The sequence below is a fragment of the Erythrolamprus reginae genome, chromosome 2, assembly GCF_031021105.1.
Source record: "Erythrolamprus reginae isolate rEryReg1 chromosome 2, rEryReg1.hap1, whole genome shotgun sequence".
NCBI classification, from domain to species: Eukaryota; Metazoa; Chordata; class Lepidosauria; order Squamata; family Dipsadidae; genus Erythrolamprus; species Erythrolamprus reginae.
Genome location: NC_091951.1, coordinates 22762040 through 22777835, shown reverse-complemented (window position 1 = coordinate 22777835; position 15796 = coordinate 22762040). Strand labels below are relative to the sequence as shown.

The 15796-nt window shown below is 45.2% G+C and overlaps 1 pseudogene; it reads right to left on the bottom strand.

Annotated features, from left to right (window-relative positions):
* LOC139159252 (zinc finger protein 585A-like) overlaps positions 1-15796 on the bottom strand; it is a 46530-nt pseudogene that overhangs the window by 13896 nt on the left and 16838 nt on the right.

Genomic DNA, 15796 nt, shown 5'->3' with positions numbered 1-15796 from the left:
AACCGTTTCCAAAATCGTCTCTTCAATTTCCCGCGCCGAGGCACCAGACGACCTCAGCCCACCTGCCAGCGCCGAGGACAACTGTCTCCTGCTGCAGAGTGACCAATCGAGACAACCCAGATACCCTCGCCCCTCCACCCCCTGCTCCGGCTGCCGAGGAAACCATCCGCGCCAACGCTGCCCCTTCCGGGACGCCATCTGCCGCCGCTGCAACCGACGCGGCCACATCGCCGAGGCCTACAGAGCCCCCCTGCCCGAGGAATCCTTCTCCACTCCTCGCCCGCCTAGATATGCCAACCAGGCACCTCAACCGCGAGACAACAGATTTCCCCGAGGTTCCAGCCGCAGAAACTACTCAACCGCTAACCGCGACTACACAAGAGGTAACGCACAATTTTCCGTGAATAGCACAACAACGAAAAATGGGAGCAAAATCGTAATCTCGCTGCTCCTAAACAACAGACCATGCAATCTGGAACTGGACACGAGGTCTAAATATACAATTATGCCATGGGAAAAGCTTAAAATGTACATGCCTAACCTCCTTAAATCTGATCTATTACAAACTGCATTGGTAATTAGAGATTTTCAAGGGAACATCATACCTGTGTTAGGAAAAGTAAATGTACCTGTTGATTTTAAAAATGTAAAATGTTCCCTTCCCATGGTTGTGGTTGCAGGGGCTAAACTCTTCTAGGATTAACTTGGATGGACCCATTGGGTATTGAAATTTCGGGTATCTGCACTGTTAACTCTGAATATATCCCCAATTTTTTGCAGGAATTTCCAGAGGTTTTCAGCCCCACCTTGGGTACTTATAAAGGGCCCCCTATATCATTCTCTATTGACCCTAAGGTTCCCCCAGTCAGACTCAAACCTCGCAGGGTACCTTTACCTCTTCTCCCAAAACTTGACCTACAGCTCGATAAACTCATAGCCCAGGGCATCCTGGTCCCCGTAGAGCAAGGACCTTGGGAAACACCCATAGTCACGCCTCTAAAACCAGATAGCTCCTTAAGAGTCTGTGCGGACTATAAATCCACACTCATCTACCAGTGTGACGAAAGCAGTTTCTATGCTTAGCCGGGCCTGAATCCTGACTGTTGAGGGCCCAGATAATTGGCTTCATCCAAGGACTGTTGGAGCTGGAGCGACACCACCTTCTTCTTTATGGGGAAGGTTGGAGACAGGACAATGGTTACTGAATACAGCTGGATCCAGGGAAAGTAATGCAGGTTGCACAGTGTTAAGGTAGCATAACAGAGGAGTTTCTCCCTCTCCCCTGTGTCAATGATTCAGAAACAGCCGCCATTTTGGCCCTGAGGCAGGTATGAAAAAATGCAGCTGCACTCACAACTCTATTGTTGCATTATGGCATAAATGATAGAATAGGATTTATATCTGGACCTCTAGCATAAAAATACTCTGCTTACCCTGATTCTATTATAAGCCAGGATAGGACAGCACTAACTTGCCTAGTCTGTATTCCTGGTAATTGCAACAGGGAAACAAAAGGGCTCAATAAACATCTCACTGATAAACAAGTTTACATCACTCCAGACAGGACGTTATGCGACCAAAGGGGGAGATTTACATTGCCTGAAGCATACACAGGACGAGAGGGTGATTAAGGAGATTAGTTGTGATAAGGGAGAAGGCTTCAGAGAAATTAGGTGTGAGAAACATCTGCTCTGAGGAAGTGTTTCTAGGAAATTGTTTTGTGATATCTGTGGGAAAGGAAGGACTCAAAAATATGTCATGTTTGAAGTTATGTTAATGGATGTTTGTGTATCACTTGATATGTACGTGCAATTATCCCCATTTCCTTATGCTCCCAAATAAGGAGGTACATGGCTCCATACTGTGTCACTTCACCCAGAGAGAGATTGTGTCCAAGTCTTCTTTCTAGGATTCACGTTGGTGAGTGATCCCAGACGGCTGGGTTGCTCTTAGCCCCATTGAAGACATTGTCTTCATCAGGGACTTTGACAGCATCCACACTCCATCACATGACCAAGGGTGGAATTTGGGCACACTGAAAATAACGACTGTTTCCAGAACATAGCCATGTGGCCCTGAGATGTATGTCCTGGCCCTCTTCACCAGCTTTAGGTTCAAAGATCTTCAAAGAGTGTGGAGAAGTAGGCTTCTGAGGCCTGGTGGGGTGGGAATCAGAGCTTAGGACTGCGGGAAAGGAGCGGGATAGGGGAAAAGCCTTTTGGAACCCTTTCGGTGGGAAAAATGCTTGTGGAGATCCTGTGGGGAAGGGAAAGGAGTGTGGGGACCCTGGGGAGGAGTTAAAGGCCTGTAGGGACCCTGTGTGAGATGGCAAAGTTTTACAGGACCCTATGGAGAGGAAAGGCTTGATAATAACGACCTCCCCACAAAAAGAAACAGTACAGTGATCTCTCATTTTTCGCGGGGGATGTGTTCCAAGACCACCCATGAAAAATGAATTTCCGTGAAGTAAAGATATTTTTAAATGTATTTAACTATTTGGACTTTTAAAACCCACCCTTTGCATTTAGAAACATAGAAACATAGAAGACTGACGGCAGAAAAAGACCTCATGATCCATCTAGTCTGTCCTTATACTATTTTCTGTATTTTATTTTATTCTGTAGTTTATCCCAGGCATGTTTCAATTCAGTTACTGTGGATTTATCAACCACGTCTGCTGGAAGTTTGTTCCAAGCATCTACTTCTCTTTCAGTAAAATAATATTTTCTCATGTTGCTTTTGATCTTTCCCCCAACTAACTTCAGATTGTGTCCCCTTGTTCTTGTGTTCACTTTCCTATTAAAAACACTTCCCTCCTGGACCTTATTTAACCCTTTAACATATTTAAATGTTTCGATCGTGTCCCCCCTTTTCCTTCTGTCCTCCAGAGTAACAGTCATTCTATAATGTTTCTCAGCTGAAACTATATGTGATATCTTACCAGTTTCGTTAATAGAATACAGTACTGTAGAAGAATTCTATGAATTCTTAATCGATTTAAATTTTTTAATGGATTTAATGGATTTAAGCCCCCTTTGAAAAAACCCGTGAAGTAGCAAATCCGCGAAAGATGAACCGCAAAGTAGCAAGGGATTACTGTATACCTTTATTAAATTAATATTTTCAATTCTTTCTCTCCAGTCATAGCTCCACGTTTGAGATATCTTTCAGTAAAATGAATCATCCTGGAAGTTAAATAATTCTCACCTACGGTTCTAATGACAGATCAATTTATGCCATCTCTAAACTTATCAACTTTTGCCTAAAGTGGATTTCTTTGACTTTTTCTCCTGTGCGTAAACCTACATTACTTATAAGTCATTTGTATGGTTATCTTCCTCTATATATCCTTTGGTGTGCCAGCGGTTTAAAAAGGTGACTGAAATGTTTTCCCCAATCAGGACATTCAAAGGGTTTCACTCCATGTGGGTCCTCTGGTGTTTCACCAGGTTAGATTTCTGTTTGAAATGTTTTCCACAAAGTGAAGATTCAAAGGGTTTCTCTCCTGTGTGAGTCCTCTGGTGTGTCACCAGGTGGGAATTCGCAATGAAACATTTCCCACAATCAGGACATTCAAAAGGTTTCTCTCCTGTGTGAGTTCTCTGGTGTTCTACGAGGTGGCAACTCTGACTGAAACTTTTCCCACAAACTGGACATTCAAAGGGTTTCTCTCCTGTGTGAGTCCTGTGGTGTATCACCAATTCACAATTCTGACTGAAACTTTTCCCACAATCAGGGCAGTGAAAGGGTTTCTCTCCTGTGTGAGTCCTCTGGTGTTTAACCAATTTGGAATTCTGACTGAAACGTTTCCCACAAACTGGACATTCAAAGTGTTTCTCTCCTGTATGAGTCCTCTGGTGTGTCACCAGGTTGGAATTCTGACTGAAACTTTTCCCACAAACTGGACATTCAAAGGGTTTCTCTCCTGTGTGAGTCCTCTGGTGTTTAACCAAATGGGAATTCCGACTGAAATGTTTCCCACAAACTGGACATTCAAAGGGTTTCTCTCCTGTGTGAGTCCTCTGGTGTGTCACCAGGCTGGAATTCCGACTGAAATGTTTCCCACAAACTGGACATTCAAAGGGTTTCTCTCCTGTGTGAGTCCTCTGGTGTGTCACCAGGCTGGAATTCCGACTGAAATGTTTCCCACAAACTGGACATTCAAAGGGCTTCTCTCCTGTGTGAGTCCTCTGGTGTTTCACCAGGATAGATTTCTGACTGAAACTTTTCCCACAAACTGGACATTCAAAGGGTTTCTCTCCTGTGTGAGTCCTCTGGTGCTCCACAAGGTTGTGACTCTGACTGAAACTTTTCCCACAAACTGGACATTCAAAGGGCTTCTCTCCTGTGTGAGTCCTCTGGTGTATCACCAGGATAGATTTCTGACTGAAACTTTTCCCACAAACTGGACATTCAAATGGTTTCTCTCCTGTGTGAGTCCTCTGGTGTGTCACCAGGCTGGAATTCTTACTGAAACTTTTCCCACAATCAGGACATTGAAAGGGTTTCACCCCTATGTGGGTCCTATGGTGTTTCACCAGGATAGATTTCTGACTGAAACTTTTCCCACAAACTGGACATTCAAAGGGTTTCTCTCCTGTGTGAGTCCTCTGGTGCTCCACAAGGTTGTGACTCTGACTGAAGCTTTTCCCACAATCAGGACATTGAAAGGGCTTCTCTCCTGTGTGAGTCCTCTGGTGCTCCACGAGGTTGGAACTCTGACTGAAACTTTTCCCACAAACTGGACATTCAAAGGGTTTCTCTCCTGTGTGAGTCCTGTGGTGCTCCACGAGGTTGGAACTCTGACTGAAACTTTTCCCACAAACTGGACATTCAAAGGGTTTCTCTCCTGTGTGAGTCCTCTGATGTATCACCAGGTGGGAATTCTGATTGAAACCTTTCCCACAATCAGGACAGTTATATGATTTCTTTCCTGTGTACATCTTCTAGTGTGCCACCAGGTTGGAATTCTGAGTGAAGGTTTTCCCACAATCAGTTTCCCCCCCCTCTCGTGTTAGTTTTTTGAAGCTTGCAAAAGCACTTATTGCATTGGGAGTTCTTATAGGACTTCTCCTGTGTGGGCTCTTTCATGAACCACAAGGGAATTGGTCTTAATAAATCATTCCCCACATTCATATAATTTGTATGGCTTTCCTCAAGTGTGGGTCATGTTAGGCTTAATCTGTCATTTGCTATATGTTATTTCCCCCAATAGACACATCTATGGAGTTTTTCCACCCATGATGTTCTTGAAGAGGTCAAAAATACGTGTGATCTTTTGTTGCATGCAGCTTTGATTCAAACTACTGTTTTCTTCCTCACTGGGCAAAACCTGCATTACTGTTTACAGACCTGTATTAGTGTCTACGTTTTGTGGCCATTCAATTGTCTTTTTCCTACCCACTCACTTCTAGATATTTCTCTCTTTTTCTGAATGGAAAAAATAATCTCCTTTGACCTTTTCATGTAATTTGTTGTTGAGTTCTGCACACTCTCCTTTGTTCTGTTTGAAACCTCTTCTTGCTTTTCTCCCCTTTGTCTCTCACCAGCTGGGGAAAGAGAAGAATTGTGGGCTCTTCCGGAGGCTCAATTTGCTTTCATTTTCAAAGTTTCTGGCTATTCTCAGTTGTCCTGAGTGCTCTTATTGGTATTCTGTTTATCTGTAAGATTGAAATAAAAGTGGAAGTTTAAAATTGTTTATTTATAAAATGGTTGCAGAAAGTGTGAAAAAAGTGTACATCACAAATAAAAAGCAAACATCCCAACTTGCTGAAATAGCTTCTAATGTTAATTAGGATTCATTTGATACATTAAAGATTACTTCTAAAGAAGAACAACAACTGGAAGAAGAATTTAATGGACTACTAAGACTTTGATCTACGTAAATTAACTAGATTTGTTGTTTCAAGCATTTAAAATTTTCCTACCTTTCCTGCTACTAAGACTTTGATCTACGTAAATTAACTATACTTTTTGTTTAAGCATTTAAACTTCTCCTACTTCCAAAGAAGAACAACTGGAAGAAGAATTTTGTGGATTACTAAGATTTGATTTCTGGACTAAATAGCAGATAAGTATATGAATACCTCGATTGCATAATTAGATTAATTTATACTTGAACAAATTTAATAGATAGCTTTGAAATCCTACTTTTTTTACTTTTTCCTCTTATTCTTTTCTCCTCTCTCTGATGGATATTATTTAAATATCATTATAAAATAAGACAATATAGAAAATATAATAGTGTATTAAGGTTATTATTAGAAGCATCCGTAAGGCAAACTTTATATAAGATAATTATATTAATAGATATAATAGATTTATATAGAGATGTTGATATTAATTGTTGATAATTGTTTTTGTTTATGAAATTCATATTCCCTTTGCATAACCTATTGTATTGCTATTAAGCTTTGTACAAACATAACACCATAACCAATTTTTTTCCCAAAGAAAGATAAACTTAAGTAGACATTGCTGTAGAAAAGAAAGATTTTTATTGTAAATTGAATGGTAGAATTGAGTGACCTGTTTAATATCTTCAATATGTCTAATACGGCAACCATTTAAAAACTATCCAAGAAAACAACATCAAACCCAGTTTTGTCAACAGCTTCCCCTTCAACCCAAAGATCATTAGATAGTATGCTGACGGCAGAAAAGGCGGGAGGTCAAACTCAGTCAGTGCCCATTTCCTATTGGCAATCCAGGAAACCATGATGAAGATGCAAGAAAAAATGGTCTGAAACTATGAAAATGTGAGAGAAGACATAAAGAAGGTTGACAGTAGAATTAGTAACCTACAACAAATTTTGGAAAAAAATGAACGAAGGATAGAAGTACTGGAGAAAAAGACACAAAGGAATGAAAAGACAGTACTGTCCTACGTAATACCAACAGGAAGTTTGAAGAGAAGAAATGAAAGAGCAACAGACATGACTGGGGGCTTGAGGCTAAAAACACATGAAGAACAGTTGCAGGAATTGGGTAGGTCTGGTCTGGTAAAAAGAAGGAGCAGAAGTGAAATGTTGCAACAAAGAAGAGAAAATTAACCTATTCTGCAAAGCACCAGAAGGCAAGACAAGAGGTAATGGATGGAAACTAATGAAGGAGAGAAGCATCCTAGAAACAAGAAGAAATTTCATGACAGCGACCAGAGGAAGAGCTTACCTTCCCAAGCTGAAAATGCTCCTCACTGGCTGCTTTGAAGAAGATACTCAGCACAAAGTCCCTTCCAATTCTGTTAGTCTGTTGTTGTTGTTGTCATTATTATTACTATGGAAACGCTCTAAGTTCTCATGCTCCAGGAGGGGGCTGGAGTACAGGACCGCCAAGGTCACATCCAACTATGTTTTTCTCTATTCTAGTGGCTTCTCTGCTTCCTCGCTGTGGAGGAAACCAAGCCGCCTTCTTGCTCCCAGCCTCTCCTCCCTCCCACCCGCCCTCAACTCACCCACCAGCTGCTGCTGCGACCAGGGCCACCATCAGGAATTTTGGGGCCCCATACAGCCTAAGTGCCTGCCCCCCCCCCCGGCCATTTTAAAACTACTGCCCCCCAAATCCCATGCCATGCCCACCATGGCCACACACCCTGGGCAAGCCCTCCCCCGGCCCTCTGAGGTCAAACACAGCCCTGATGTGGCCCTCAATGAAATTGAGTTTGACACCCCTGGCCTAGAGGCTAAATCCTATGAACAAGGGCTTAGAGAATGAGTATGTTTAGCTCAATAAATAGAAAACTGAGGGGGAATATAATAGTAGTTTCCCAATCCTTAAAGGGCTGCCACAGAGCAGATGGCATCTATTTATTCTCCATGCCACCTGAAGGTAGTACAAGAAGCAATGGGCGGAACCTCACCAAGAAGAAATGCAATCTGGAAATAAGGAAAAACTTGGGACTGGGCAGCATAGAAATAAATAAATAAATAAATAAATAAATAAATAAATAAATAAATAAATAAATAAATCCCTTCTTTTTTATTAAAAGAAATTAATAGAAACATAGAAACATAGAAGACTGATGGCAGAAAAAGACCTCATGGTCCATCTAGTCTGCCCTTATACTATTTCCTGTATTTTATCTTAGGATGGATCTATGTTTATCCCAGGCATGTTTAAATTCAGTTACTGTGGATTTACCAACCACGTCTGCTGGAAGTTTGTTCCAAGCATCTACTACTCTTTCAGTAAAATAATGTTTTCTCAGGTTGCTTTTGATCTTTCCCCCAACTAACCTCAGATTGTGCCCCCTTGTCCTTGTGTTCACTTTCCTATTAAAAACACTTCTCTCCTGGACCTTATTTAACCCTTTAACATATTTAAATGTTTCGATCATGTCCCCCCTTTTCCTTCTGTCCCCCAGACTATACAGATTGAGTTCATGAAGTCTTTCCGGATACGTTTTATGCTTAAGACCTTCCACCATTCTTGTAGTCCGTCTTTGGACCCGTTCAATTTTGTCAATAATAATTTAAAAAACCCAAAATCCATTACTATTAAAACTAAAACAACCAGCAAAACTATTAATAAAAACAGGTGAGGGCTGGGTTTTTTTCTCTGTTATTATTTAAGTGCTTTTACCATATGCTTTCAATAAAGAATCACTCTCTGTTTCTCTCTCTTTTCTGTCATTCTCTGCCTAAATCATTTTCTCATTTCTCTTTTTTTCTCCCCTTTTTTCTATCATTTCTCTCTCTCTTCCTTCCACTCTTCTCTCTCTCTCTTTCTTCCTCTCTTCTCTCTCTCTCTTTCTTCCTCTCTTTCACTCTCTTCCTTCCTCTCTCATCTCTTTCTTTCTTTCTCTATCTTGCTTTCTTCCTCTCTCTTCCTCTCTTCCTTCCTCTCTCATTTCTCTCTCTCTCTTTATATATCTCTCTCTCTTTCTCTCTCTTGCTTTCTTCCCCCTCTCTCTCTTTCTTTCTTTCTCTCTCTCTCTTTCTCTATCTTGCTTTCTTCCTCTCTCTCACTCTCTTCCTTCCTCTCTCATCTCTCTCTCTCTCTTTCTTTCTTTCTCTCTCTCTCTCTTTCTCTATCTTGCTTTCTTCCTCTCTCTCTCTTCCTTCCTCTCTCATCTCTTACTTTCTTTCTCTCTCTTTCTCTATCTTGCTTTCTTCCTCTCTCTCACTCTTCCTTCCTCTCTCATCTCTCTCTCTTTCTCTATCTCTCCCCCTCATTCTCTCTCTCTCTTTTTCTCACTTTCCCTCTCTTGTTTTCTTTCTCTCTCTCTCTCTTGCTTTCTCTCTCACACTCTTTCTCTCTCTCGTTCTCTTTCTCTTGCTATCTCTTTCTCTCCCCCTATTTCTCTCTCTCTCTCTCTCTCTCTCTCACTTTCTCTCTATCTTGTTCTGTCGTCGCTCTCACTCTCTCTCGTTCTCCGGAGGCTGGCGAAAGTAATTTTCAATTACTTTCAATTGTAATTTTCAATTACAATCAACCTATCTCTCCTTCCTTCCTTTCCCCCTCCCTCTTTTCCTTTCCTTCCTTCCCTTCCCCTTTCTCCTTCTTTCCCTTCTTCCTTCATTCCAACCAACCTATCTCTTCTTCCTGTTTCCTTCTCCTCCCTCTTCCCCTTCCTTCCCCTCCGTCTTTCCCTTCCTTCCCTCCTTATTTTTCCTTCCTTCCCTTCTGTGTCCTCCCGGCCCTCTCTTCCGCTCCCCTCCCCTCCCTTTCCCTGACGAGGGCAGCCCGTAGAGTCACACCCATCCCGGGCCGAGTTACAAGAGCCGCAGCCAGGCGGAGAGCGCCCCACTCGCTTTGTTCCCGCGGCAGGGCTCGGTCGGGAGCCCGCTGGTCAGGGCTCGGTCGCCGCCACCAGGAATCAAGGAAACCGGGGTCAGGGGTCTCTGGGGCGTCGCACCGGGACGGCGCCTGGAATGTCGGGCGCGCGGGCTGACGCGCGCTCTCCCCATCCCCCTGCTGCCAGCCCAACCCGGAAAATTCAAAGTAAGAAAAACCTTCACTCTTACTTTGAATGTTCCGGGGCCCAGGCAGGCTGGCAGGGAGATGGAGAGAGCGCGCGTCAGCCCGCACGCCCGATATTGAAAATCGCCTTCGCCGGCCGGTGGTCCCCACTGTGAGAATGCCTGCAGAGAAGAAAGAGAGGCGGAGTGGGCGGGCGGGCAGGCGAGGGCAGCGGCGAGTAGTCAGGGGGGTGCGAGGGAGCTAGAGGCGCGGGGGGGCAGCCGTGGCTTCGTGCACGCCCTTGGAAAAGGGTGCGCGGGAAGGCCTTTTGGGGGACGCTGGCGCATGCGTGCAAAGCCTACAACTTGCGCTTGTGTTAAATTTTGTTTCTTTCCTAAGCAGCCTTCTGTGTAAAAAAATCCATTTGGGAACGACTTGTTCCCAAATGGATTTTTTTACACAGAAGGCTGCTTAGGAAAAAAAAAAATTAACACAAGCGCAACTAACACAAGCGCAATCGCCACCCCGAAGGGGCTCCTACCTTCGCCGCACACTTTATTCTGGGACTGGAGGACCGCGCTGCCAAAGGCTCCGTCGGGGCTTCGAGTCTTGCCTCGTGAGGGCCAGAGGGCCCGCCTTTTTCGTTGGTGAGGCAGGCGGCCGGCAAGAGAGGGCCGGTACTGCGCATGTGCGAGGAGCTGCTCACTGGGCACAAATTACTGTAGGCGCCAGGAGGCCGGCGGGCAAAACCGGGGCCCCCTCATTGGTCAATTTCGCCGGGCCCATGATGCCACTCCCAGTAGTACCGCCCTATCGGCGGCCCTGGCTGCAACTCTTGGAAGAGCCCAGAAGATACTCGGCGAACCACGTTCCTCCCCAGAGCGACCCGCGGCTAGACCGAACCCTTTTATCTGGTAAAGCTAAATCATTTACCATATTACAGACCCCTCCAGGAATATCAACCCTATTGCACACTTTAGAGTCATCGGCAAATAGGCAAATCTTCCCTACCAAACCTTCCCCTTGATCAAATGTGCTTCAGTTGTGCTGTCAACCAAAGGTTGTGAGATCTCACTCTGCAAAAGATGCAAGATGGAAGAAAACTCTCAAATTCATCTTGGGATTATCTGTTAATAGGGAAACTTGTTTCCTTGTCCAGGATGTCCTGTCTTTGGAGGAAGTGGCTGTACAGTAATCCCCCGATTATCACGAGGGTTCCGTTCCAAGACCCCGCGCGATAATCAATATTTCGGGATGTAGTGGTGCGGAAGTAAAAACACCATCTGCGCATGCGCGCCCCTTTTTCCATGGCCGCACATGCGCAGATGGTGGAGTTTGCGTGTGGGCGGCGGGGAAGACCCTTCGGCCGCCCAACAGCTGATCTGCTCCGCAGCGCGGCAGCAGCGAGGAGCCGAAGATGGGGTTTCCCCGTTGCCCAGGCAACGGGGAAACCCCATCTTTGGCTCCTCGCTGCTGCCGCGCTGCGGAGCAGATCAGCTGTTGGGCGGCCGAAGGAACCTTCCCTGGGTCTTCCCGCCGCCCAGGCAAAGGGGAAACCCCAAGATCGCTTGCCGCTTGCCGCTTGCCCGTCACCCGCTCGCCCGGCCGCTCGCTTGCCGCTTGCTGCTTGCCCGTTCGCCCGCCTGCCCGGCCGCTCGCTTGCCGCTTGCCGCTTGCCCGTTCGCCCGCCCGCCCGGCCGCTCGCTTGCCGCTTGCCCGTTCGCCCGCCCGCCCGGCCGCTCGCTTGCCGCTTGCTGCTTGCTCATTCGCCCGCCCGCCCGGCCACTCGCTTGCCGCTTGCTGCTTGCCCGTTCGCCCGCCCGCCCGGCCGCTTGCTTGCTTGCCGCTTGCCCGTTCGCCCGCCCGCCCGGCCGCTCGCTTGCCGCTTGCCCGTTCGCCCGCCCGCCCGGCTGCTCGCTTGCCGCTCGAGAGCAAGAGGGGGAGAGATAGAGAAAGAGAGAGAAGGGAAGAAAGAGATGAGAGAGGGAGGAAGAGAGTGTGAGAGAGGAAGAAGCAAGATAGAGAAAGAGAGAGAGAAAGAAAGATGAGAAAGGAAGGGAGTGACGTCATCGGGTGGAAAAATCGCGATATAGCGATTCGCAATGATCGGGATCGCGAAACTCGGGGGATCACTGTATATTTCTCCGAGGAGGAGTGGTCTCGGCTGGATGCTGACCAAAAAGCTCTCCACAGGGAAGTCATGCTGGAGAATTCCAGGAATTTGGCCTCTTTGGGTAAGAACCCATAACTTTGCTTAGAAACATATAGAAGGCATGGGAGGCTCAAGTATTATTTTGGGGAGAGGAATTACCTATTTCTATCCTGCCTTTTATTATTTTTTGTTTGTAATGATGTCGGTGTTAGCAAAAACTTCAGAAGAGGAGGATTTAGGGGTAGTGATTTCTGACAGTCTCAAAATGGGTGAGCAGTGTGGTCGGGCGGTAGGGAAAGCAAGTAGGATGCTTGGCTGCATAGCTAGAGGTATAACAAGCAGGAAGAGGGAGATTATGATCCCGCTATATAGAGTGCTGGTGAGACCACATTTGGAATACTGTGTTCAGTTCTGGAGACCTCACCTACAAAAAGATATTGACAAAATTGAACGGGTCCAAAGACGGGCTACAAGAATGGTGGAAGGTCTTAAGCATAAAACGTATCAGGAAAGACTTAATGAACTCAATCTGTATAGTCTGGAGGACAGAAGGAAAAGGGGGGACATGATCGAAACATTTAAATATATTAAAGGGTTAAATAAGGTCCAGGAGGGAAGTGTTTTTAATAGGAAAGTGAACACAAGAACAAGCGGACACAATGTGAAGTTAGTTGGGGGAAAGATCAAAAGCAACGTGAGAAAATATTATTTCACTGAAAGAGTAGTAGATCCTTGGAACAAACTTCCAGCAGATGTGGTTGGTAAATCCACAGTAACTGAATTTAAACATGCCTGGGATAAACATATATCCATCGTAAGATAAAACACAGGAAATAGTATAAGGGCAGACTAGATGGACTATGAGGTCTTTTTCTGCCGTCAGTCTTCTATGTTTCTATGTTTCTAAGTCAAAAAGACTTGGAATGCCTTTCAGTGAAACCAATTAAAATAGTTTTCTTGGCCAATTGGCCTTAAAGCTACTACTTATCAATAGCTCCAATTCTTCCTAGAGTGCAGAAGGAAACACAGAGAAAACCCACTTGATATTTTTGCCAATGGTTTATTTATCAATGGAGGGAATCAACTCCCCTCGCCCAATCCACACCTCCATGAAGGTCTTGTGGGAGCTGGAAATAGTATGTGGGAATGACCCTGGAGATAGAAAGAGTATCTCCAGGCAAGATAACATCCGGTCAAGAAAGTATGCACCTGAACCAGGAGGGTGGAGAAACCTTATCAAGAAGGGACAGGTTAAGCGGAGCGTGAATTTTCAATGACCTGATCTAAATTTTGAGTTGCTTAGAAAACGCAATACAGTGTTCCCTCGATTTTCGCAGGTTCGAACTTCGCGACTAGCCTATACCACGGTTTAAAAAAAAATTTAATTAAAAAATACTTCACGGTTTTTTTCCTATACCATGGTTTTTCCTGCCGATGACGTCATAGGTCATCGCCAAACTAATAATTTTTGCGAATAAATAACAACAAAAAAATTGTTAATAAATAATTATGTTTATAAATATCAGGATCACGAAGTGTCTTATTCAATGGTGAGTACCAGTAATAATGGTGAGTAAAGGGTTGTTAAGGGAATGGGAAATGGTAATTTAGGGGTTTAAAGTGTTAAGGGAAGGCTTGTGATACTGTCCATAGCCAAAAATGGTATATTTACTTCCGCATCTCTACTTCGTGGAAATTTGACTTTCGCAGGCAGTCTCGGAACGCATCCCCCGCGAAAATTGAGGGAACACTGTATTATACATCGAACTCCAGAACAAAATGAAATCCATCCAAGATTCATGAATTTAAATTTGTTAAAGGGTTAAACATTTAAATATGTTAAAGGGTGAAATAAGGTTCAGGAGGGAAGTGTTTTTAATAGGAAAGCGAACATAAGAAAAAGGGGGAGTTGGGGGAAAGATCAGAAGCAACGTGAGAAAATATTATTTTATTGAAAGAGTAGTAGTTGCTTTGGAAGAAACTTCCAGCAGACCTGGTTGGCAAATCCACAGTAACTGAAATAAAACATGCCTGAGATAATCATATACTGCTCAAAAAATTTAAGGGAACACTCAAATAACACATCCTAGATCTGAATGAATGAAATATTCTCATTGAATACTTTGTTCTGTACAAAGTTGAATTATTATTATTATTATTATTATTGTTATTATTGTTGTTGTTGTTGTTGTTATTATTATTATTATTATTATTATTTGGATTTGTATGCCGCCCCTCTCCGAAGACTCGGGGCGGCTCACAACAAGTGTAAAACAAATCATAAATAATTCAATTAATTAAAATATTTAAAGATTTAAAAAAAACCATATACTAACAGACACACACACAGGCATACCATGTATAAATTAAATGTGCCCAGGGGGAGATGTTTAGTTCCCCCATGTCTGACGGCAAAGGTGGGTTTTGAGGAGTTTACGGAAGGCAGGAAGAGTAGGGGCAGTTCTGATCTCCGGGGGGAGTTGGTTCCAGAGAGTCGGTGCCGCCACAGAGAAGGCTCTCCCCCTGGGGCCCGCCAACCGACATTGTTTAGTTGACGGGACCCGGAGGAGGCCCACTCTGTGGGACCTAATCGGTCGCTGGGATTCGTGCGGCAGAAGGCGGTCTCGGAGATATTCTGGTCCGATGCCATGAAGGACTTTAAAGGTCATAACCAACACTTTGAATTGTGACCGGAAACTGATCAGCAGCCAATGCAGACTGCGGAGTGATGGTGAAACATGGGCATACCTGGGTAAGCCCATGACTGCTCTCGCAGCTGCATTCTGCACGATCTGAAGTTTCCGAACACTTTTCAAAGGTAGCCCCATGTAGAGAGCATTACAGTAGTCGAACCTCGAGGTGATGAGGGCATGAGTGACTGTGAGCAATGAGTCCCGGTCCAGATAGGGCCGCAACTGGTGCACCAGGCGAACCTGGGCAAACGCCCCCCTCGCCACAGCTGAGAGATGGTTTTCTAATGTGAGCTGTGGATCGAGGAGGACGCCCAAGTTGCGGACCCTCTCTGAGGGGGTCAGTAATTCCCCCCCCAGGGTAATGGACGGACAGATGGGATTGTCCTTGGGAGGCAGAACCCACAGCCACTCCGTCTTATCCGGGTTGAGTTTGAGTCTGTTGACACCCATCCAGGCCCCAACAGCCTCCAGGCACCGGCACATCACTTCCACCGCTTCGTTGACTGGGCATGGGGTGGAGATGTAAAGCTGGGTATCATCGGCATATTGATGATACCTCACCCCATGTCCTTGGATGATCTCACCCAGCGGTTTCATGTAGATGTTAAATAGCAAGGGGGAGAGGACCGACCCCTGAGGCACTCCACAAGGGAGAGACCTTGGAGCCGACCTCTGACCCCCCACTAACACTGACTGCGACCGGCCAGAGAGGTAGGAGGAGAACCACTGAAGCACAGTGCCTCCCACCCCCAACCCCTCCAACCGGTGCTGGTCGATGGTATCGAAAGCCGCTGAGAGATCGAGGAGCACCAGGACAGAGGATAAACCCCTGTCCCGGGCCCGCCAGAAATCATCCATCAACGCGACCAAAGCGGTTTCCATGCTGTAACCGGGCCTGAAACCCGACTGCTGGGGACCTAGATAATCGGCTTCTTCCAAGGACCGCTGGAGCTGGAGTGCCACCACCTTCTCAACAACCTTCCCCATAAAGGGAAGGTTGGAGACTGGACGATAGTTGTTAAGTACGGCTGGGTCCAGGGAAGGCTTCTTG